The sequence below is a fragment of the Hesperophylax consimilis genome, chromosome 16 (genome assembly GCF_061612785.1).
Source record: "Hesperophylax consimilis isolate HC1 chromosome 16, BYU_Hcon_1.0, whole genome shotgun sequence".
Classification (NCBI taxonomy): Eukaryota; Metazoa; Arthropoda; class Insecta; order Trichoptera; family Limnephilidae; genus Hesperophylax; species Hesperophylax consimilis.
In genome coordinates this window covers 17,380,270-17,405,680 of record NC_142851.1, presented here as the reverse complement: position 1 = coordinate 17,405,680, position 25,411 = coordinate 17,380,270, and positions in this window count along the sequence as shown.

Sequence of the window (25,411 nt, the reverse complement as noted above, 5' to 3'; positions counted from 1 at the left end):
TGATAGAAACTCTGTTTTCTAAATTTTTTAATTATGACGGCTTGGAAGTATAATATATTTTTGTACAGTTAGCTCCACACAGGAGACCGTGAAAAAAATAATTTCCCTTAGAGTGTGTCATCAATAATGTCCCTTGGAGTTTGTCACCCTCGAGGATGGGTGGATGGTTTTTTATGAGAGGAAGGAGCGAACGCGGGTCTGGAAGAGACCCATTTTGTAGGAGGGAGAAAATCAAATCGTTTCAATGACTCGTTCTCATATGTAACAAATGTCAAACGTGTACGTGTACGTTGGTGCACGTTTAGCGTGTTTCCCGACTATGCACCAGTGCATAAGTGTGACCCCTGATTAGGTAATGACGCTAGTTTATTCCTCGGAGCATCTTTCATTAAAATTATTCCCACCAAATGCCTGTGCTCTAACAATTGCAATCGGTTGTTGAGATAGAAGAATCTACCACACATACCGCCCGTTTTAGCACTTTCGCAATTTTTTCAAATATTTTTAGAGATGTAACTGCCAATATAGGTACTCATTAAGAGAAGGTGCATTCCAGACCGGAAACAATAACAATGGCAAAACAACCCTTATATGCAAATTTGAACATATTATAGAACAGCTATAACAATGGGTACAGCTTCCTCCTTTTGGGGTATTTTCCTCTTGCGGAGACATGTCTCTTCCGAGCAGACCGCACGAGCCTTTTATTAGACTGTGGATTTATTAGTTTTAAGTATCCCGTGTATAAATCGCCGAGGCCGGCCGCAAGTAGCCAATGAATCTGTCCCGATCGACCAAAAACAATATTGCAATTGACAGACGAATGCGGGAAATGGAACCGCATACGGCCTGCCCACGTGACTGAAGATGTTCGGACTTGTATTATTTGTTTTGTGTGTGCACTCGTATTATTCCACAGCCGCCCTCTTGTTTGATTTCTATGTATGGTGTTATCGAATTTATTTCAGGCCCTTGTCAAACTTTCATAAATTATATAAAACTCCGATCGCGAAAAATTTTTGTACCTACCTACATAAAAACCCCTTTTTTACACGACTGATAAACAACAAACTTCCTAAACGTATTTTAATTTTCACACAACTGATAAACAACAAACTATACTACCAAAACGTATTCTAATGTTCACACAACTGATAAACAACAATCTATACTACCTAAACGTATTTTAATGTTCACACAACTGATAAATAACACGCTATACTACCAAAACGTATTTTAATTTTCACACAACTTATAAACAACAAACTATACTACCGAAACGTATTTTAATTTTCACACAACTGATAAACAATAAACTATAACACGTGTATTAATAAGGCCCTAGGTCTCTACTAACAAAAACTTAAATACCCAATTTTTAAATCTTTCTCTTCTAGTAAAATTATGGTATTTTACGTGTTGAAAAACAATGAAATCTTATCAATAATTTATCAGATCGTTTTTTTGATCTTCGGGAATCGAATCGGAAGCCTTTATATTATTCGAATATTTTCCGATTCGTAAAATTAATTAAAAATCTTCAAGTTTATTTGACCTTTTATATAATTTATCATTTATTTATTTTATTTATTTATTTATTTATTAGATACAAATAATTACATACATATTAAGGAAGCTTTGGCTGTCCAACTAGGAAATTTTCCCGTTTTAGGACAGCCAAATTGCCTGGTTTAGTTAACATTTGTACACGCTGCTGCTATGAATTATATTTCCATACTTTACATTAATAGTTACGCTAGTAATATAGTCTATATACATATATATTTATCAAAGTAATCAAAATAAAAACTTTTTCAGACATATTTGTACACCCGAATATTAGTTTTTTTTATGAAAACACCTGATAAATTTTATCAAGGTACATGTAATAATATGCAATTAAGGAACACTGTATCAGGGTACATGATAACATATTGGATTAATTCAATTTATAGTTACAATATAAGAAAAATATTAGGTGGGTTTCTTAATTTGATCGCTGTTACTGTGCTGTGTATTAATTTACATAATCAAGGTACATATAATATAATATACATAATCAAGAAACATATAAACAAGGTACATGAAAACATATTGTATAAACATTATCAATCACAAAAATTATCAATCGCATTGTATAAATCAAATGCATGGTAGGAATTTTTTATTTAACTGCCAATAACAATGAATAAATGTGAGTACAGAACATTTTTTTTTATCTGTTGGTCATCATAAGTTCGCTTTCGACTCTTCCCAATTCTAGAAGCCAATAATAAACTAATTTACGCAGAATGCTTATGCTTTTCGATTTCCATAAATCGGGTAAGAGGTTGAATAATTTTGGACCAAGGTAATAGAATTGTCTTTGGGCAAAGGATGTCATAGTAGTAGGTGGAACAACTGGATTCCTCCTTGAATGTCTAGTGTCGTGATAATGATCAATGGAAGGGTAGTGGTGACGTTGTTTTTGAGTGTGTAATATAATTTTTTTTATGTATAGTTGCCTGACATCAAGAACTCGTATCTCTTTGAATAATACATCACTGGGGTACCTAAATGGTTTTTTTAGGATGACCCTTAGCAGTGATTTCTGTGATTTTGCTAAGGGATCCAGTATTGTTTTGGTACATCCGCCCCATCCCAAAGATGCATATTCAAGTAATGAGTTACACAGAGCATAATATAAACATTTAAGATCTTTTATGCAGAGAATATTTCTAATGCCCAGGAAAAGATGAGTAAGTTTTCTGACTTTTGTGGAAATTGAGTCTATATGTAGGTCCCATCTCAGAAATTTGTCTATCATAATTCCTAGATATTTTATACTATCTACGCATTCTAGGGTGTTACAATTACAAGTAGTTAGGTTATTGCAGTGGTGTATAATAATATTTTGTGTTTCTTTCGGTTGTCCCGCTTGAGTTGCACTGAAGCGGATGAATTTTGTTTTCTCCGTGTTGAGTGTGAGTAGATTATTATCAAGCCATTGTTTAACACTGTTTATACCAGCTTCTGCTTTACTGTGAACTTCATTCCAGTTTTTACCTTCAAATAACAAGACCGTATCGTCTGCAAAGGTAATAATGTGGTCGGCAAGGGAACTGTTACATAGCTCATTAATATATATATTAAACAAAATTGGCCCTAGAGTACTTCCCTGAGGTACACCAAATTTAATATTTGCTGAATCGCTTAGAGTATCATTAATGTTCACTCTTTGGCTTCTGTTTTCTAAATAACTAACCATCCACTTTAATAGTTGACCCTGTATTCCAACGCACTGTAATTTTTTCAACAGAATTTTATGTGATATAGTGTCGAACGCTTTGGCTAGATCCAGGAATAGTGCAGTACATTTAATTCCTCCATCGATATTATTAGAGATGATTTTTGTCAGGTTAGCGATAGCGTTTTCTGTGCTTAAACCTGCACTATCATGTTACTACTAGCGCAGACCCGCGAGACATTACGGAATATTATAACAGCAGGATTTGTGAAGCAGAGAGTATTTATAAAATATTTTCCTCGAGATCGAGATGCCTTTAAAAAATATGCCATTTTTTTTATAAAATCAATTTATATTTTTGTTGACAAATTAGACATACATCAGAAATTTACATTTATATAAGACGGTGATAATTTGTTTTTTTTTTTAATTTTATGTGAAATATTGTGATCAAATGTATAATTGTGGAAGATTTGAGGGTTGAGAAATTTTATTTAAGGTTTTCTCGAAATAACCTAAAAAATACCCATACATTTAGTTTTTAGTATTAAAATACCTTTATCAACAAAAAATTGCTGTACCATGTTATGAAACTACTGAAAAGCAACATTCCCAAAAATGTGGCTTGGGAAAACACTTCCCAACTGACGGTCTATATCAATATTATATTACAATAAAACTGATTGTGTAAGTAAGTACTGCTTTTTGTGTTACATTGATATGAAATTTAAAAATATGTATCCACAACCACTTGATTCAACGTTCAATGCAGCTACCACATATGTTACCCACTAGCGAAAGTATTAAAGTTGTACACGTAACGGAGAAAACGTTTAATTTAATTGAACAGAATCTTATCCAACAATAATTTATCAGGCCGTTTCGTTGGTCTTAATTAATCAACCCTGAACATGTCAATGAACGGGAAAGACATTGAACACGGAATGGACAATAAAACGGAGACCTGAATCGCAACAATTAGCTTTAACAAGACATTACAATCGGCCAATCACGGCCAATAAATGTATTCACGGAGAATACCGCCCCTTTCTACCCCTGCCCTGGAATCCCCGGCCGGCCCTGCTTCAAAGGGTGTCTTTGTGAACTTGTCCATTCAAAGCACTGAAAGATACACGGATAGAGGCGCGTTTTAGACATGCGTGCCCGAAGTAAAGTCAATTTTATCTTAGTTTGTGAACTTGTCCATTTAAAGCACTGAAAGATACATGAATACATGCGCGTTTTAGACATGCGTGCCGGAAGTAAAGTCAATTTTATCTTATTTTGTGAACTTGTCCATTTAAAGCACTGAAAGATACATGAATAGATGCGCGTTTTAGACATGCGTGCCCGAAGTAAAGACAATTTTATCTTATTTTGTAGACTTGTCAATTTAAAGCACTAAAAGATACATCAATAGATGCGCGTTTTAGACATGCGTGCCCGAAGTAAAGTCAATTTTATCTTATTTTGTGAAGTTGTCCATTCAAAGCACCGAAGAAATGAACTGATAGAAGTTTGTTGTTCATTTAGTTGGTTATTTTGTTTTTCTTAATTAAACTATGCAGTATTCCTTTTGTTTAATTTTTGACAGATAATTTTTCAAATTTACTAATTCGTCGCTCGAGTTCGTTTTTGTCCAACAGACCATTTTTGGCGAAATTGAGTTAAGTATGCAGTTTTTATCAAAGAGCATTTATTTATACGATACAAGTGAAAAAAATATTTTTAATGTGTTTTCAAGATGCAGTTTGTCTTAAGTCAACAACATTCCGAGCGTGTTTATCCAACACTTTGTCCTACATCTAAATTAAAAACGTGTTTTCTGCGTAATTTTAAACATTTGGAACGAATTTTACTTAAAAATAATAATTTCTATCAATTTAAATAATTTTAGTAAGCTTAGAATTGATCTAATTTCATTGTATATGCGTTTTTCGTAAAAAAAACTTTGAAGCGCTATTTCTCCCGATTTACGTTTTGGTCTGTTGGATAAAAACGAACCAGAGCGACGAATTGTGTTCATTCGAAAAGTAAATTTCTGATGTCTTTCTAAGTTTTCACAAAGAAACATATAATTAGATTGTAAAAAATAGCAATAATAGTTGCTTTTTATTATTTTATACATACTTTCAGCTTCACAAATCACTTTTTTCAATAACAACTAATGATGAAAATAGCAGTTTTGAGTAACATGCGTTGAAAGTTTTTTTAAATGCTTAATATTTTTTTTGTTCAACATACAGGAATTTTAAGTACGTACGAGTAGTATTATGTTGACTATCAAGGGGAAGACTTTAATAAATTGTAGATCTCGACAACAGCGCTACCTATCGGGTTCAAAACTATCCCTTATTTCAAGCTGGAACCAACAATACACATTCACAAAATTTCATTGAAATCCGTTCGGTGGTTTTAAAGATTAGCCTGTACAAACACAGTGACACGTGTTTTTTTTATATATTAAGATGTAACAGGTTTAGTGCCAGACACAGACTTAACTCATCGTCTCAGTCAATAGCTAGCACTGGTTTAAACAAGCTACGCCTATGTGGGAATCCGATGCATTTTTCCATTGGGCTAATAGCCGGTTTTAAAGATTTCCTTTTTAAATAATTCTAATATATTTCCGTTTGGTAAAATACTAAAAGATATTCGTCTAAATACTGTAGGGAGTTACCCCACGACTCTCCGAAAAATAGAAATCCAAAGGGTTTGTTGATTTGTCTTTCAACCTAGAAAAAAATTCGTTGGCGGCGCTTTTTATAAACACGTGTTACGACATCGTGAAGATAATGTATTCGTATTTTACTAAAAAATTTAACAGTAAACCTATTAATTCATTCATTAAGGGCCTGCAAATCTCGTTTTTAACTGGATTACCAACAATTTGAAGAGATTCTTAATAAACATATTCATAATGTTGAAAGAATTCAAAGAAAATTTCTACGCTTCGTCAATTTTAAACTTTACATCCCTTTAGAACTCTAAATTCGACTGTTATGAACTCCTGCATTTAATAAATCTACACATACCTACCCGAACAACTAGGCAAATATCAACATTTTACATACATACATCTCATTTCAACTATAGTTTTCACTCTCCAATATAACGTTTACACAGTCTTGGTAACAAATACTTAAACAATATAAATGTATTTGACAATAATTTGAACTTATGAAACTTTAAACGGAGTATGTGTGAACTATTTTTACCTAATTTGTAAACTATTGTTATACTTTCTTATTATCATTATGGTTGATTTGGAGGATTTTGGCAGATTTTCTATTTTTCGTCTAACTTATTTGTACTCTATCCATACCTATATTTTTTAAACTCTCATATTTTATGTAACATATTTTGTTAACTCTGATATATTTTTTTGTAACCTGTATTTTGTTAATACTGATTTTTTTTTAATGTAATCTGTATAACTAAAAAATAAAGATGTACATTATTATAGGTAAACTCCCTATGGGCGTTCAAATAAAATAAAATTAGCAATAATTATTTTCTCCGTGTGGGTACTTACATTTATTTCTTCAGCATGTAAATTAATTTCACGATACCAATGTTGTAGAAAACTCATTCTTGTCTTTTCAAGCGTTGGGTGAAAGAATTATTTATTTTCGTGTCATTCAACAATAACTAATACCTACAAATAACTACTAAAGAACAAATCTTTTCACATAAATCCTCAAAAATATATGATTTTGTAAGTAATTCATTTTTATCATTTATACCATAGATTTATAAGGGTGGCGACCCCAATATCTGTAATGGGTGGAAAGGGGATTGTTCCCCCAGTTTGCCAGCAGATAGCAGGAGAGGGGGGAACCGAGACGTTCTGCGCCGAACTACCCCTCCCACTAAACTCCCCCTCCTACCTCCTACCCCCAGACGACCCACCATTCGCTAAGACTGGGGTGACTCAATGATGCGTGTTGGTATGTTATGTTCTGCGTATAGACAGTAGTGCACACTTACACGTGTATATTGTATAGCGGTGGCGGAATATTATTTTGCACCACAACAAAAGAAGAAAAAATAAATTTAAAAATTCAATAGTTAGTTTCCTAGTCATACGTTGCATTATTGTAATTAGTTGACGGAAAATTTAGCGAGAACAATCTGTAAATCAATGGAAAGAAATCGAAAGAGTGATTTAAGGTAGAAACACACTGGGTCGACGTACGCGATACACGCATTACTACGTTCCCTGGTCAACATTCACATTGGTTCTACACACGAAAGGCGTGTGACCACGCGACAAGTCGTCTCTAGTTCTTAAACACGAGGCCCGCGGGTGCGTCAGTTGATTTGACGTTTATTATCAAGCCAACTGTCAAAAAAAACAACCATACATATACCAAACATAACAGTAGATGCATAAATAATATCATAGATGTAAAAACAATTCGTTGGAGGCATGGAGCATCCTTACACGCTTCCCACGCCGATTCGGACAGCCCCGATCAGCGCATCGATGGAGGAGTGGGTTTGCGTTACGTTTGACAAGTGTGTTTCTAATTCATCTATTCCCATAGAAAATGTATGGATTGTAATTAGTACAGATATCATAATGCGTTGCTTACGTAGCGTACGTCGATCCAGTTTGTTTCTACCTCTACGTTCATAATACATGCGTTAGTTTGAAGCGTGCATGCACTAAATATGACAGTTATTGTAATATAGTTTACACCTACAGATATTTTTTTTACTTAGGTATAACCAACAGCATTATCACTCGCCCTAATGCAATCTATTTTCTGGAAAGTGTGCACTGTGCATGTTAGCAAATATCCAATAATATTATTAATACCAATTTCTGACATTTCCCATACATTCTGATGGCAGCAAGCTACACTTGCACCTCCTAGCTGCAGAAGTTGTGCGCCTTGCTTTTCTTGCATACATTTAAATGAAATATATTCTTTATTTTACGTTGATAAATTATAGAAATCGAAAATAAAAATTAAGAAACTTCGTACGACCTTACTGTTTCATTGCTCATACATTAACTCGGACGGCTTAGAAAGGTAATAAAATACTTTTCATAATTGTGAGAAATTTTCTTTAATTTATTTGTGGATCATTTTTTAGCTTAATATAAAATATAACCGAAATATAAGACTAGCGCATCTAGCGGCCACCGTTACTGATACTGCCAATATTTTGTTGAAGTCGGATGTTATTATAAATATTATAGGGTGTTTGATATTACCTACTTAAACGAAACAAGCAGAAAAAGCGTCATAGTACAGAATTAACTAAATTATATTGCACAAAATACATACGCCCGTACTAATAAACGTATTTTTTATTTTACACAACTATTTACCATACATCATCATTTACCATATATAACTGCTAAACAACCATTTACCATATGCCATCATTTAACATATATAACTGATAAACAACCATTTACCATACATCATAATTTACGATATATAACTGATAAACAACCATTTACCATGTATCATCATTTACCATACATCATCATTTACCATCAGTTATGTAAAAATTTTAATAAATTTATTAGGAAGGCCCATTGGATATAAAATATGTAATCAACAAATAATAACCCCATTACAAAAGTGTTTTAAATTTAAGACAACGGCTAAATAACCATTAAGTATTTAGTAAGGTACCCATCTACTTAAATCATGATTTCACCAACATGTCCCCTTGAGCCCCATGTCATGTGCCATAAAGTTCCGCCTTCACTCACATATTGCCTAATTTTGGGATATGCAATAATTCATTGGTTTATTTTTGTGCATTACAAATGTATCCATCCACTTTACATAATGTATTCAAAACAAATTACATCATTTAAATATAAATTGATTTCTGTTCTATTATAACCCGCGCAAAATAATTAGCAATATGGATTCTTTATATATCTGCATGGGGCATAGGATAATTTGTGGGGCACGAAATATTAATGATAGTAATAACGGAGTAATTACTAATAACGGAGTAATAACTACAAACGAAGTAATAATTAATACAGGAGTAATAACTAATAACGGAGTAATAACTAATAACGGAGATAAGTACTTATTTTATGTGAGTTAATATCATGAATATTATTTTATCGGTAAGTATTTAAATCCAGGTCAGCTTGCGTCAAAATTTTTGACGTAATGCTCTTGACTAGCAAGATATAGGTCGCTGATTCAAATCCCAGCGTGTGCAACTAAATTTAATTTGATGAATTTGCGTTTTTGCACAAATTACTCACTTAAAATAATATATAGTATATTTGTGGCACGTTCCAGTGTGGAAAACACTCTTAGTATCGCCCTGGTGTAAGACCACCATTCAGAATTTAAAAGTTGCTTGACATGGTTTTAACAGTATTTGGTGACCATATCTGAATAGACAGGTACATCCCCGCCGTCCTCTTCCCCATCATTTTCCTCTCTTAGCCTCACAACATACCCCAATTGGGGATGCCACAGTATCACTAGGAGCAGTTGAGCCTCTTGTTCAGTTTCACATTTAAAACAAAATTAAAAATATAAGAAAGGAGAGGAAATATGAGACGATGTATGAATGTGAAGTAGTGTGTGTCGGGGCAGTTTAATGTAGCAGTCCATCCTTTCTGCCTACCCCTGTGTCTATAAACGGCTATGACGAAAGTCCTGCAGGAGATAGATACTTATTCTCAATTAAAATTAGTTTTCCTTTAGGTCTCGCTCGCTTCTGTCTTAGATGTAAAATCTATGTAGTTTAATATTAATTTGAAATTCTTCCCCAATATCGGCAGACCTCCCCTCCTGGCATCCCCAGACACCCTTAAACCTATAGGCGCTCTTTTTGCTGGTAACCCTAGTTCAACATCTTGTTGTCATTGAAACAGTTAAACAAGTAATATTATTAAAAATAATAATTTCAGTGGTTTTTCTCTGTGTAACTCCGATTTATTGACATCTAGAACTTGGATTCGCTTTGATTTACAAAATTGAAACGGAACGTGAGAACCATTAAGACCAATAATAAAGAAGATACTAAAATAATTTTATCAATTAATAGCTCCACGTTTTAAAATGTTTATTAACGGTGTTTATTCGAAATGTAAATTTCTGATCGTCTTTTCAAAGGCAGTGATCCCTGGGATAACATATTATTTTACTTTCTGGTTCACAAATCACACGATTATAATATCCCGTGAGTTTTGAAGGGTCTGCGCTAGTATTTATTCAATTCGAGCATTATATTTTAGCTCTGTAGGTTGTAAAAGTATTTTAATGCCATTGCAATGTCCTTCTGAAGTCATGATAAAACTAATTCAAATTGTTTTACAATGGTCTGATTTTGTTTGTAAAAGTTGTATATATTTTGAGACAGTGAATCTAAAAGGTAACTGTTTTTTTTTTAATATTATACCTTTTAGAAAAATTCGGTTCATATGTACATAAAATTCAGTGCAATTTGCATTAGTATTGCGTACTATTTTAATTTTATGTTAAATTATTGAATTTGACATAGACCTTTTTAGCAGAAAAACTTTGACGACATGGACTGTATTCGTAGACTGTATTAGAATTGAATAGTAATTGTATATGAAATACGTTATTCATTATGAACACATATTCTCAAATATCGCATTAAAATCCGTAATATTTTTTGTATAGTTAAAGTGTAATGAAACGGAGTGTTTTATGTATTTTTTTATGTTTTCCATGTATAAAAACTAGATACACAATAAATATATGCGCACTACCGGTCATAAACGGGATTGCAGGCTCTTAACGAATTAATTGATTATTAATTAATTAATTAATTGAAATTAAAATTGAGGAAAATAAAAATAAATTCACACACAAAATTACAAAATGGATTAAAGAACAAAAAAGACAATATTACCAAAATGTCATAGAATAAAATAAAAATAAAACCTACACAAAACCAATATAAACACACATCACTCACAAACACACAAGATTATATATTAAATATATTATTTTATCTTATATTGTAGATTGTATTTAGATTATATTTTCATATTATAAAATGAAGGCCTCAGCACGGGCAAGCCACCCAGTGAGGCCAACATTACTGGAAAACTTTGAAATATAAATAAAATTATGATATAAATAAAATAAATAAAAAATAAATTAACAGGTTTGATAAGCTTTTATTAAATTTGGAATATATTATCACGATGTCAGAACATGTGTACGAATATAAATTTGAAATAATAATATATTTGAAATTTCCTAAAAGTTTATCAGGAAACCTGTTAATTCAAGCCTGTAATACGTTTTTAACCAGATTACCTACAACTTGAACAAATTTATAATAAATTAGCAAAACTCATTTTTCTCCGTGTAACCAACCAATGTAATCAATTAGTATCTTATATTTTAACTGTCCTAAAACTTTCTTAGCTGCACAGTAAAATAATTATTTCTTAAAAATTAAAATGATTTTCTTTACCAAGAAAATAATCAAATTTAATATATTTCTCGTAAATGTAAACTTTTCCGACTAATAACGATTCCAGCAGAAAGGTACACCCTTAGGTGGATACCAAAAATATGGGTTATGCATAAATTTGTACACCAAGTTCAATTGAAAACTTTCAAGTGGTCCGTATCGAGTGCGGTTCACCGGCGAGGCCATAGGGCCCTGCCCCTGGGTAATGGGGTCTGGACTACTGGGGCCCCCTCTTGGAACTTCTAAGACAAGTTCAAGGAATATCTCCTCCCCCACTCCCCTAATTCTGTATCGTTCTACGTACGAAGAGAATTATTTAAAGGGTGACTTTGAATATTAATACGAGTATCAAGCGATTTTGTAAAAACTGCTCTCAGCAGAGGTATTATTTGCCATGAAATTGGGTACTGTATTATGTGAAAGTTCGCAAAAGAAACATTTATGTTTCCAGTGAAAACTGTTAATTTATTGATTTTTTCTTTTCAAGTTACTCAAAATTATTTAACCCCTAGAGCCTTTAACATTTTTTCACTGTACTTATCTTAGGTGTACTGTCAGTATACATATTCCGTGGAAAATATTTTCAAATTACATTTGATTCCGGATAAATTTGTTATTTTTGAACGTATTTCAAAATAAAATACTGTTCTTGAAATTAGATTAAAGATTCTTTCAGATTTAAGTACAAAAATCGCAAAACGTTTTTAATGTCGCTTACCGATGGTTTTATCGTGTAAACTTCTATAACTACAACTAAAATACCATTATTAATTAAACAAAAGTATTTTTAAAGCTACTTTGACTTTTTTGTTTAATTTAAAAAATATTTATTTAAAAATTTTCAAACCCCACAAATATTTTTCAATTGCAAAATATTGTTTCACAGAATTATTTCAAATTTTTCTGGAGCGTTTTGGTATTTTTTATTGAAAAAGGAATGCGCAATATTCTATCTTTCTATCGCTGTCTAAATTATATTTCTCATTGCAATACAAAATGAGATAGCACAACTTTTATGAGACCGTGTCAGGCTGGGATATATATCTCCCGAAAAGACTGCACGGTTATTTGTTGTCTGTGAATAAAATCTCCCAAAATTTTCCAACGGGTTAACTTATTAGTTAATATAATATAGTAGTTATTTTTAACTGGCGCGAGTAGTAAAATAATAATTTTGATCACTGCAATCAATAATATTTTATGAACTTTATTTTTGTGTAGCACTGTTTTTATGAAATACAATCTTAAGGGCGATATGTTAGGTTAGGTATTATCATCGCCTTGGCGCCTCGGAGATTCAGTTGCGCCCGCATAGTGCCGGCCCTGGTAACGTTAAACCAAGTGTTTTATTGCATTCAAATACAAAATTCAACATAACTTGTAAAAAATGAATTTCGGGAGGTCAGAGATTTTCAAGGACTCTTGTTATTAGTTCTAATAGTTATAATATTCTAGAGACAACTCGATAAAACGAGGGTAAAATGAAAATCTACGTAACTTTAAGTATCGTAACCTTCCATAGAACTAGCCAAGATTATTATTTAAGTTTCATGAAGTTGTGTACTCTGCAAATTGTGTACCTACTACCTACAATGTTCCGCTGTTCAGTTAGACGTTGGCTTTGTTTCTTATATCTCCCGGATAGTGGGGATTACTTCAAAGCTGCGGGCGAACTTTAGTCGAGTCCCAAGTCCCAAGTACGGGAGGAAATGTCCCGAGCTAAGTTTGGGTGACATTTAGCTGTAATAATTATGCTGTATTGATAGACTTCTTAGGTAGGGTATCTTCTATCTTCTCTGATGACGGGGCTACTACAGTTGGGATACAGATAGGATAGGGATGCTGTATTTTACATGGATAAAGGGATTAGGTTTTGAATCGCAAATGAAACCAGTTTATTAAAATCACTTTTTGTATTATTGTGATATATTTTTTAGTTTTTACGCTGTGTTGCGCTTCCTCCTTTCTTAGCCAACGTTTTTGACAGCGGTAAATTGTCCACACGGAGAAAAATTAGTAATGCTGATTTATTAAAAATCTCTTCAAATTATTGGTAATCCTTATTTAAAAAAACGGGACTGCATGCCGCTTCCTGATAAAGTGTTAGCAAACTCATAATAATATCGGAAGACGTGCTCATGCACTTGTCCGAATAATATGATGAAATGCAAAAATGTAATTTAATTTGTTCGGACATCGGGACAAAACATTGGTATTTTACTGAAAGTTTATCAGGTTATAGGAATACGAATCATTTTCTCTCCCTAAACACGAGTTATCTCAATTAGAGAGGTGTTAATTAAATTAACAAATATAATATTGCTTTGCACTGCTTATATATCTTGCATTTTCGGTTTATTAACTAAAAAAAATTGTAGAGTTTCTCAATAAATTTACTTTATTATTGATATTTGATAAATCGCTACAGGTGCATATTCTGTGTAATGTTTGGTTAACAATTATTTCGTAAATTGGCCAATTCAAAGGCTACACATTAGACTGGGTAATATAAGTTTTGTTTAATTGATTTTTACTATTACGACACCGTTTTCAAACTAAAAATCAGTTTATTTTAATGTTTGTAACAGAATTTTTACACCGTGTACACATCTCACACCATCACTGCAATCTATCCAAAAATCTTGATCCACTAACAAGAAGAATGCATAACACTAAAAAAAAACAACAATCTAGTGAATTTTTGAAATCTACCTATCCAAAATACGTACATATTCAATTGGCATAGAACCTTTGAAAAAATTTTCAATCATCCCATCTCGAAATGTTTGGCAACCATTTTGTCGATGCACCCCACTTTGCATCAATCTCGGTAGCTTCCATCCAAATATCCAGCAAGTACCTACCCAGTCCTATCAGTGCGGGGTAGGTACCTACCCTTATATCGCAGCCAGAGGGGTGGAGGGAAGGGATGCTTCTCGATTATGATTTGATGCGAGGGTCACGGAACATTGAGGGCAATGTCACCCCAAGTATTGATGCGTGGAAAGCTGAGATTTGTTTGAGTTAATGGTTATTGATTCTTCAGATGCTGAAATTTTAAAATAATTGATACGGTTAGAAACGTTTAACTGCGTCTTAAGCAAGGAATTATAAAATTTGTCAAAAGAAACGTCACTATCACAATGGCAAATATTTTTTTAAATATAAAATATTTGCTATTGTGATAGTGACGATATTTAAATTTATTGAGGCAGGTAAGTAGATATCATATTATTGAAAAATTCGAATGAGGAAGTCCAAATAAACACGACGATTTAACATTTGACATAAATTTTATAGAACCATTAAAACGGCAACCATCTTGAAAAGGAAACTGAACGTACACAGTACACACTTATCTACAGATAGACGAAATGCAAAACGGTCTAGTTAAAACAGGACTTCGCTACACTCAGTCAATTATACGGATAAATCAATTGATACACAAATTAAATTCGTGAAAAGCAGTTACATTATGGTCATACTTAAATACGCAAATATATTGTTTTAAACATTTTATTTACAATTGTTAATTATAAATTGGCGACCGGTTTCTCCTAAGCTGACACCCTCATAATACGTTCGTATTTAAAAAAAAAATAATTAGAAAACCTTTCAATTCATTTGTTAAGGGCCTGCAGTCCCGTTTTTATCCGAATTACTAATAATGTGAAGAGATTCTTAATAAATTAGCAATATTCAATATCAGTATTTTTTCTCCATGCAGTCACAAAAGAATATTGTTTTCAGGGAGTTATGTAATTCTATTTTTTGATTAAACTCGTAATCATGTGAAAGGAAACCTATACAGAAAAAAAACGTTGCCAAGTTCAAACATGGGCATAAAATGCTCGGAATGTTTTACGATGTTACGAAATAATACAAAACAATTTGCAGCTATAGAAAAACGGTACAGTAACAGTAGTGAATGAAATATTTGATACTAAGAAGAATTTATTATCCCTAAGTTTAGGGGGGGTAAAAGTAAAGGGGTAAGACGTTAGAATGAGACAGCATTCGGGTCCACTTCATATTCATCTACTAGCTATTAGCGCCTTCTCAATATGCCGCCATGAATCTTAAATAAAGTGGTCCCTGCCTGACGAGGCCAGTGCTAGGAGCGCAAGGGGGCATCCTTTACCAAACTGCCCGGCAATGTACTCTGTAGGCTGTGGGGGGGGACAGGGCTGCTGGCCACTTGAATTTTTAAGTCACTAATAGTCTAAGATAAGGACACTTAACTTCGTTATATCTATCCGTAAATATCGTAAGGTGCTAAACTACGTAATCACTATCGGACTGCAACTTCCCAGATTCCCGACATCCCGATTCCCGACATCCAGATTCACGACATTCCGATTCCCGACATCCAGATTCACGACATTCCGATTCCCGACATCCCGATTCAAGACATCCCGATTCCGAACATCCCGATTCACGACATTCCGATTCCCGACATCCCGATTCAAGACATCCCGATTCCGAACATCCCGATTCACGACATTCCGATTCCCGACATCCCGATTCAAGACATCCCGATTCCGAACATCCCGATTCACGACATCCCGATTCCCGACATCCCGATTCCCAACATCCCGATTCCCGACATCCCGATTCAAGACATCCCGATTCCGGACATCCCGATTCCCGACATCCCGATTCAAGACATCCCGATTCCGGACATCCCGATTCCCAACATCCCGATTCCCGACATCCCGATTCAAGACATCCCGATTCCCGACATCTCGATTCCCGATATTACAGCAGATACGAGTAATACGTATACGAAAAAAAAATTATAAGTTGTAAAATTTTAGTTTTACAGTTTTTTATTTACATTTCAAAATCAGATGAATTTTACCACAAAAAATAGAAATTATGTTAGTCCGCACAAGAGTCCCAATTGCCACCAACCGTCTAGAGCCAGTCAGACTATGGCATCCCCAATTGGGGTACGTTGTGGGGCTGAAGGTAGTGGGGAGGCGAAGAAGATGGGAAAGAGGAGGGTAAGAAATACCTGAATGTTCAGATCTGCAAACATGGCTTAAGCCACTTTAAACATCATATCGATTCTGTTGGGTGGTCTTTCAACAGTTCGATACAAAAAGCACACCAAGCCGTCCATCATTAATAAAATTTATAAAATTGTTTTTTTTTAAATACGAGTATTTATCAAAAAAAAAGGTTTCATATTTGGGTATTTTGTTGTTTGATTCCTGTTTAGATAAAAGTTTAATTAAATAATAATAAACGCAGTCAGCTGTTATTACACGTACAAAATTTTCAAAGAAACTTTTTAACAATACATTAGAAGCATCTTAAAAAAAACTTTTATTATTTATTCTGATTTCCGTAAAATCGATTTTCGAGCAGAAATCTTATTTTAAATGACAAATAGAAATTGCAATTACGTATTGACTGGGCGTAGCGAAGTTCTGTTTTAAGTCGACCGTTATGCATTTCGCCGGTCTATAAATTTGTTTGTGTCCCCGAATTCTGCTACCATTCGCATTCGCGTCATATATTCTCTTCGCACCCCTTTCTTCGCTCATTCGCTCTGCATGCCCAAATCATCTAAGCGTCTAAACTTTCTTAATCCTACTCATTACGCTTACATCATCCTTGCACTCTTTACGAATCTCCACATTTTTCACACGATCATACATGGTTTTACCACACGTACGCCTCAGGGATCTCAATTCAACAGCATTCAGTAATACTTTCGTCCTTTCTCTGCCAGTTCCATGCCTCACTTACATACATCACTCCATTGTGGACTGCTAACTTCGCTTATTTAGAAAATATTTTGCTAGCGCCAACTGCGTTCAGTCCTCCATTGATGGAGTTACCTGCATTTACGCTTCTTTCAATATCTCTGTCTGCCTTTCCATCTCTCGTAAACATACTTCCTAAATACACAAAATCATCCACCTGCCCCAAGTACTACTAGTAATCGATTGTTTGAGTTAATGAATATGCATCGCGCGAGAATGTAATACATCGGTAATACATTGCGCCCAAGGAAGAAGAAGATATTTCATGTTGTTTGTCGCTGTTCATCGATTAATTAACAAAAGGTAAATACACGCAGCCATTAAAGCTGAGGTTAACTACTGGTACGGTTGCGGGGCAGGGTGGGACAGGAAGTGGGAAGGGGGTAAGGAAGGGGAGCAGGGACGAGCTAAGGAAGCAGTGTAAGGCAATCTAGCTTAGAAGGCTTCACAAAGTCTTCAGGACCGGATTAAGGGAGAGAGTGGCACTAAAGCTAATGGTAGAAAGGGGTTCTGCAAATACATACGAGTATTTACATCGACTAAGAAGTACCTACATGCTCAAGTATCTGCTTATACAAACATGTGATCTCTCTCAATAGTATAAAATAAAGTCGCTATCCGTGCCTGTCTGTTTGAGCGCTTAGTTCTTCTAAACTAACTAATGGATTTTTATGGAATTTTCACTATCATTTAGAGAATTTCTTTCGGAAGGTTTATATATATAGTTTATTTTTATATAATATATAGTTTATTTATATATAAAATATATAGTATATATTTTATTCCTTTCATTTTCTAATAGTATATACCTATCTAATATCTTTTATTTTATTTTTTACAAACTCTTAATGCCTTTTAGACATTTTATAAGCACTTCATTCTTCCTTATACTACTTTTTTGTATATTATTACATATAATTTCTTACTTTGACTTAATAATATACTACAGATTGCTACTTATATTATATTTATATCCCTTTTTTTCGTACTTTTAACCTTACTTACTATTTACTGATTATACCATTATACTTACATTTATATTGTTGCATTCCTTATGTTGCTGTACTATTCTCTGTAAATTAGTATGTGAATGGCACATGTTGTGCCGTATATGTGAAATAAATAAATAAATATATATTATATATCTAAATTATATTTGTAGAAAGTAGATAATCTCGATATTTTGTAATCATGTCGTAAACAAAATATTTTCGGGCGCTTACATTGCTAACGCTGGTTAAACCTTACGAGATACGTCAAAATAATGTACTACGGAATTGTATATCTTGAACAGGCCTACAAAAAAATTCACTTTGGCATATGTCTATCTCTTAAGGATAACCCCCAGTAAAGTCGGGTACACGTCAACTATTTTAATGGAACAGAGATCACAAAGAAATATTTTCCCTTTAATTTATGTAGAACTCACGCAGAAGAATAGTAAATAGTTATTATTATTGAGGTATTTTATTATAGCCTTCTTGTAACTACATTCCGTTCAGTTGAACACACATACTGTTTCTGCGAAAGTATTTAAAACTGTAGGTACAGGCGAATATCTAATTGACTCAGTCGTAATACTGTTGTTGCAATAAAAATAAAAAATCTATCCAGTAGTTCTGGTTGCTATATGAACGGTAATTAGGTAAAGTAAATCAGGGCTGTCTATAATGCAATTAAATATTTTTGAAATAAAAATCAAGTCGTAAATAAGACTTCTATCTAATTGTTTTAATTATTTCATAAAGTGGTTGTAATTCATAATTTTCATAGGTAGGCCGAGGGTATAGATGACATCTTAAAAATTATGCTGATTTTTTTTAGTGGTATAGGAGTGGATTTGAAAATTTAAGACTTTTCCGTTACGGAGAATTAAGCCAAGCATTTTTAATAATTCATTTGTTGCCTTATTGGTGAGAGAGTAAATTAATTTTGAAATCGAAATAATGCCAAGATCATTAATTTCAATGACACGTTGATGCATTATTTATTATAGTAATTAGAATACAATAACTTTGTTTTTAATACCACTTGAATGTATATACAAAACCAACCGGTTTCGGTTCATCAAGGAACCTTTTTCAATAATATATAAAAACATTTTAAATCAATAACGTGTATTTATAGGTAAGATAGAAGTGGGAGAGAGAATATAACTTTGGACAGAACATAACATTAATGAACATATTTCTACTTTATGTACAAGAAATAAGACCTAAATAAAAACATTAAATATTTAAACACAAATTAAGACAAATAATTTATGAACTAGTTGAGAAATATATATCTACTAAAATAGACAACAGTACATATAGACAATTTTTGTCAATACGAGGAAGAAGAAAAATTTTGAGAAGCCAAACGATTATCAGAAAAAAAAACCAAATTCCTAAATATATTTAAAAAAAAAATAATCACCTTTTCCGGCAATATTGACTACACGACACATCTATATACATAATTTCTAGCCAACATCTTCCTTTGTTAAACGATGCACAAATTAGTCACAAAAAAAACATTAAAACATATTTTTTCTACATAAATATTTACTGTACTCACTACGTTGGGTATTTGTAGTTACTTTTTAATTGTTTTATTATTACTAAAGACGTGCTGATATAATTTTATAAGATATCTCTCTAACTGAGTCAAAATATTCCAAACTTTTATTACGCAACAATCTTAAAAATACTGTTTACTGTTATATTGTTGAGATCAATTGTCAATGTGGAAAATTTCTACAATTATACTTCAACAAAACTAAAATCCAATTAACTATAAGTTATGAAAGAACCATTGGAGAAATATCATTCCAGGACTAGTATAAAAGTGAGCGATAATTTTATTTCAATTATTTTCTTACAGTACTAACATTACTAAGAATTTCACCCTTGTTAAATCATTATTTTCCCAACTTTTTGTATCCAGCATATTTGTGATTTTTATCTGTTAAATGGTATTTCAAAGTCCCATGAGAATTCATAACTCCATTACATAAAAATTTCAGACAGAAAAGTGATTACAAAAATAATTTGTATAATGTTTAGTTTGGTTTAGTATACCTTAGCCAACATTAAAAATTCCACTTCATCGCAAGTAGAGAAATAGTATAAACTCAGTAATCTTCCCCTTATAAGACAAGGCGTGGGATTATCCGTTATTCATCCCTGACCCCTACCCCCTACCTCCCCCGTCTTGACCCCCTCCCCCACCCCATCCCCCATCAGCAATTGAAGGAGCCCCCATCCCTATTCTCAGATATCCATACCTCAAAGTTATTATGACAAGGGGTACTGTTTGTTCGCCGTTATAACTAGCTGCAGAACTCAAAAACCTGGCTACTGGCTAGTCAAGTTTCTCCTGGCCGAAGTAGATGGGAGATTTCTCTCAAGGATTGTACAAGACTAGGGGTATATTACCTCTACTTAGAATGTTCTCAGACATAGACAATGGCTTCTCAAATATTGTCATTTAAAACATATTTATTTTCAAACAAAAAGATGTTATCTTAAATACTTTATATATCATACAGTACTGTTTTAACTCGACCGTTTGGCATTTCATCTGACTGTAAATTTCCACACAAATTTCCGTTTCAAGGAGGTTGCCGTTTTAATGGTACAGTGCTAATTATTTTTTCGAAATATGAAATCGATATGTCTTACTTATTAGCATTGTTTAAATATTATAGTACCTACCTGCCTGAAGAAAATTCGAACAAAAAATGCATAGATTGACGTTTCTTTGGACAAATAATTGAATAATTCCTTTTTTGAAATTTTTTTAAGTTGCATAAAAAATATAATGGTTATAATGAAGTTATTTAAGTACTTACCCAGAAATCTCATGATTTCAGAGAAATTTCTGATACTGATTTATTAAATAAGAGAAATTTTGAAAAACTCTTCGGACGCAAGGTTTGTTCAAAGAACTACTTGGATGTTATTATGTTATGGTGTTGTTAAAAAAAACTGTTTATGTTCCCCATTAAAAACTCTGGACCGGTGAGCTCTGGCATCATTAAATTGATTTTTGTGTCTGAAATTTGGTGAAAGTTATTTCCGCCATGAACTTTGAAATGCCGATTTAATTTATAAAAAAAATAAAAATTTAAAAGTATTCAAATTGAAAAGTGAATGAAGCCGAATAGTGTTCAATACAGGGTGTCCGGAGGTAAAGTGCATAAACTTCGAGAGGTAATTAATTGTACATAATAGTGCAATTTAAAAAGAAAAAAAAACATTTTTCGAAATTTCAACGTTTTAAGGTAGCTTTCATGTACAGTAGCTGAATTTTTCGCATGGAGAAAATAATTTTCTTCTATGGAAAAATAATATTGTTATGGAAAAAAACAACGGATTTCGAAAAAAAAAATTTTTACTTCTACTGACGTGTAGAATCACCGCCCGAAGTTTGTGCACATTACTCCCGGACACCCTGTATAATAGTATCCATTAATAAAATATTATAAAAGAAAATTTGTATGATGTTCTGCGTTGTTTGGTATTCTAGGGTTCTAAGGACGGGTTGATTCACAGAATTTGAACACATTTTTTATCATTGATACATTTTTAAAATTAATTTTAACAGGAATTCTGTGAAAGTTCTATTCAAGTTCTGTTATTATATCATTATAGGCTAATAGCTTGACAGAACTGAAATTATAACAGAACTTGAATAGGGCTTACACAGAACCCAAAAATGAACGTTGAAATTTAATGACTTGTTTAAATTCTCCGAAACAACTATTCCTAAATATGCTTTCGTAATTCAAAGAAAGAAAATAATGTTTACAAAAGATATTCCAAAGCAAAAGCACTTGGTGAACTCATTACACAATCTTCAACCAAAAGGTCCTTAAACCAAAATGTATGATTAAATTATTCATTATTGCGAATCGATGGGGGAATTATTATTATTGGGATAGTTTAAGAATCCGTCTTCGGCTTTGGGCGATGTTTGTCCAATCCGGGGTACTCTCTTGCTTATAATCCCAACCCCCACAGCCGAAACAGCTATCTCCTGCGGCCACAACAATAAACAGCCCCAGGTAGGGTGGAAGGAACGGAGGAGGAGGGGGGGGAATCAATCTAACAGCAAAATAATAATAATTGTTTTCAAGAATTCCAATACGAATTCTTTGAGACACAAATAATAATATTGAAGCTTGGCTTAAGGTTGTTGAAACTTTCAGAGTCTAGCTAATAACTACCTACCTACCAAAAGCCTTATTGCGATTTGTTTTTTGGGGTATTATGCCGTGTTGCGCTTTCTCCGTCTTTAGCCAACGTTTCGGACAGCGTTACATGGTCCATCATTACACCTCGACACCGGCACTGATGATTGACACTGGAACGCTGTCTGAAACGTTCACTAAAGAAGGAGGACGCGCAACATGGCATAATATCCCAAATATAAATCGCAATTATATATTATCATGATTAATGTTTTTGTTCTTTGTGGTTTAAAATCCTAATACTTACATCAAATTATTAAACCTTTTTAATTATCGGTCCCCGAAATGTTTCTGCAAATTTTCTAATGTGGTAATTCATCACTCAGGGCGGGTTGTTTCACTGAATTTTAACAAAGCGTCAAATTTCAAAGTTCATTTTCAAGTTTTGTGAAAGCAACTGCAAGCAACTGGCCCATAATGATATAATAACTGAATTTAAATAGGACTTTAACAGAACTAGAAAATTAACGTTGAAATTATTCAAATCCAGTATAACAAATCATCCTTAGTTGTGTGTTATGAATGTTTTATCCCAAATAATATATATATAATTACACGGAAAAAAAAATATTATTTATTTAGATTTTCACGGGTTTTTACATGTTTATTTTTTTTTAACAAAAAGAACATCTAAATTAGTAAAGCATATCAAAAACAAAATACTTTGTTGTTCTGCTTTCCGATATACATTCTACTAAGACCTGTCTGATTTATTAACAACGGGATTGCAGGCCGTTTCCTGTTAAATATTTAGTACATTCCTGATATATTGGAAAACATGTTCATACTTTTTGCCCTGATAATATATAATGACGAAATACGAAAATATAATAATTTTACTAAAAGTTTAACAGGAATCCTACTAACTCATTCTTTAAGAGCCTGTTTTTAATAGGATTACGAATAATTTGAAGAGATTCTTAATAAATTTGCAGTATTTTATATCAGTAAGTTTTCTCCGTGAACCAATAAGAACTTTACATATCATTCCCTCATCCATTTCCTCCCCCATCCCGCTACAACGCCATAACCTGTCTCCCACTCTATCCGTCCTGTATAATTATAAACACATATATACTTCCATTTTTATACTTGTTACTTAGTTCTGCTTTTAATATTTTAGTCTACATTCACTAAATACTTAGTTGTATATTACCAATTCAACCATCTGTGAACATTTATAATTGGTCCGTTTCTTTTCCATCCTCCTTTGTATATTAAATTAATATTAAGACTGTTTATGTTCCATAAAATAAATATAAAAATCACTGACTTGAGAATATTAGTTTGAATTTAAGATGTTTTTATCAAATACATATACAACGTTCTTAATACCATCTTAATTTTGTTAGATTCGACAATATCTATTGACAAATTCTTATCTCCCTCTCAGCATGATCACAGATTATGAACTTTATTAATATTATAAATCAGTTGGCTTTGTCTCAACCCTCTCCAGAGGTCACCCCTCATTTGACCGTGGGGTGGGGAGGGAGGAGGTAGAATATTGGGGGTGAAACACTTCGCAAATATGATAAGGTCTTAGAAGTTGTCGTTAAGGAGCCAGCCAAAGAGATAACTTTAGATACAGCCCACCCTACTCCCACTCTGGACCACCCTATAGCGAGACGTGCCTGTGTCCATTTCAAGGGGATGACGAGAAACGTGAAGACCTGCAATCATTACAATTCATTAGTTCCAAAACATACAAAACAAGAACATTCAATTAGTAGTTTGATTTCTAATATTAAAGAATTAATCTTCGATTGTCTTACGAAGAAAAGAAATCCAAAAAAGTATACTTATTAAAGTATACTATCTTATTTAATAAGTCAAAACAAATATTTATTTTTAAATAATAAGATTTGTAAATAGGTGTGTATTTATTTCTCTACCTACCTTTATATTTCACTAATTGGATTTTTACACGCCCGTTTAACATAGATATTATGATAAAGTCAGCCTTGAGCCTGGTTTAAGACCGTTTTAACAAAACATTAATAATTATATTTGGATGATTTGTGTAGCGCCATTTTGGTGAAAAAACACACCAAGGGCGCTGGTAATAAATCAAGCTTTTCACTGTTCTGACCTAACACGCCGCGGAATATTTACACAAAGTTTTTTATTTTAATAAGGCTGCTAGTTTTTTAATTTAAAATAAAGATTTACAATATATTATGTCCGAAGAAAAAAAAAAGTTGTAAAAACGAAGTAAATGAAAACTTTGGGTCGGGGCCACAACGTTGTTTACCATCGGCCACTGAAAACAAAAACATTGTGTCCCTACCACAATGTTTTTGTTTACACAAAAATTTGGATGAATATTTGTGGTATTATTGTAGCTGGAGATCCGCTATTACTGATCCATTAAAACGGCTCCCATCTTGAACCGGACAGAAGTCATGAACAAATTTACAGACAGACGAAATTCAAAATGGTCGAGTTAAAACAAGACTCCACTATGCTCAGTGAATTAGTTTTTATAATTATTATTAGAAAGAGCTCAGTAATAAAACACCAACAAGCAGATTTTTGTTATTAAAAAAAATTGTTTAATAAAGATATGGCAATTTCAAACAAATACGTATGTGCACGTTTATGCCGCATGATTGTTACAAATTGATATAATTCATCGTCATCGACAACGAGTCTGCATGCCGTTTTTCAGCTTGATCGGATGCCGGGACGTGGTTTAATTTCCACTTCACGATTTACATA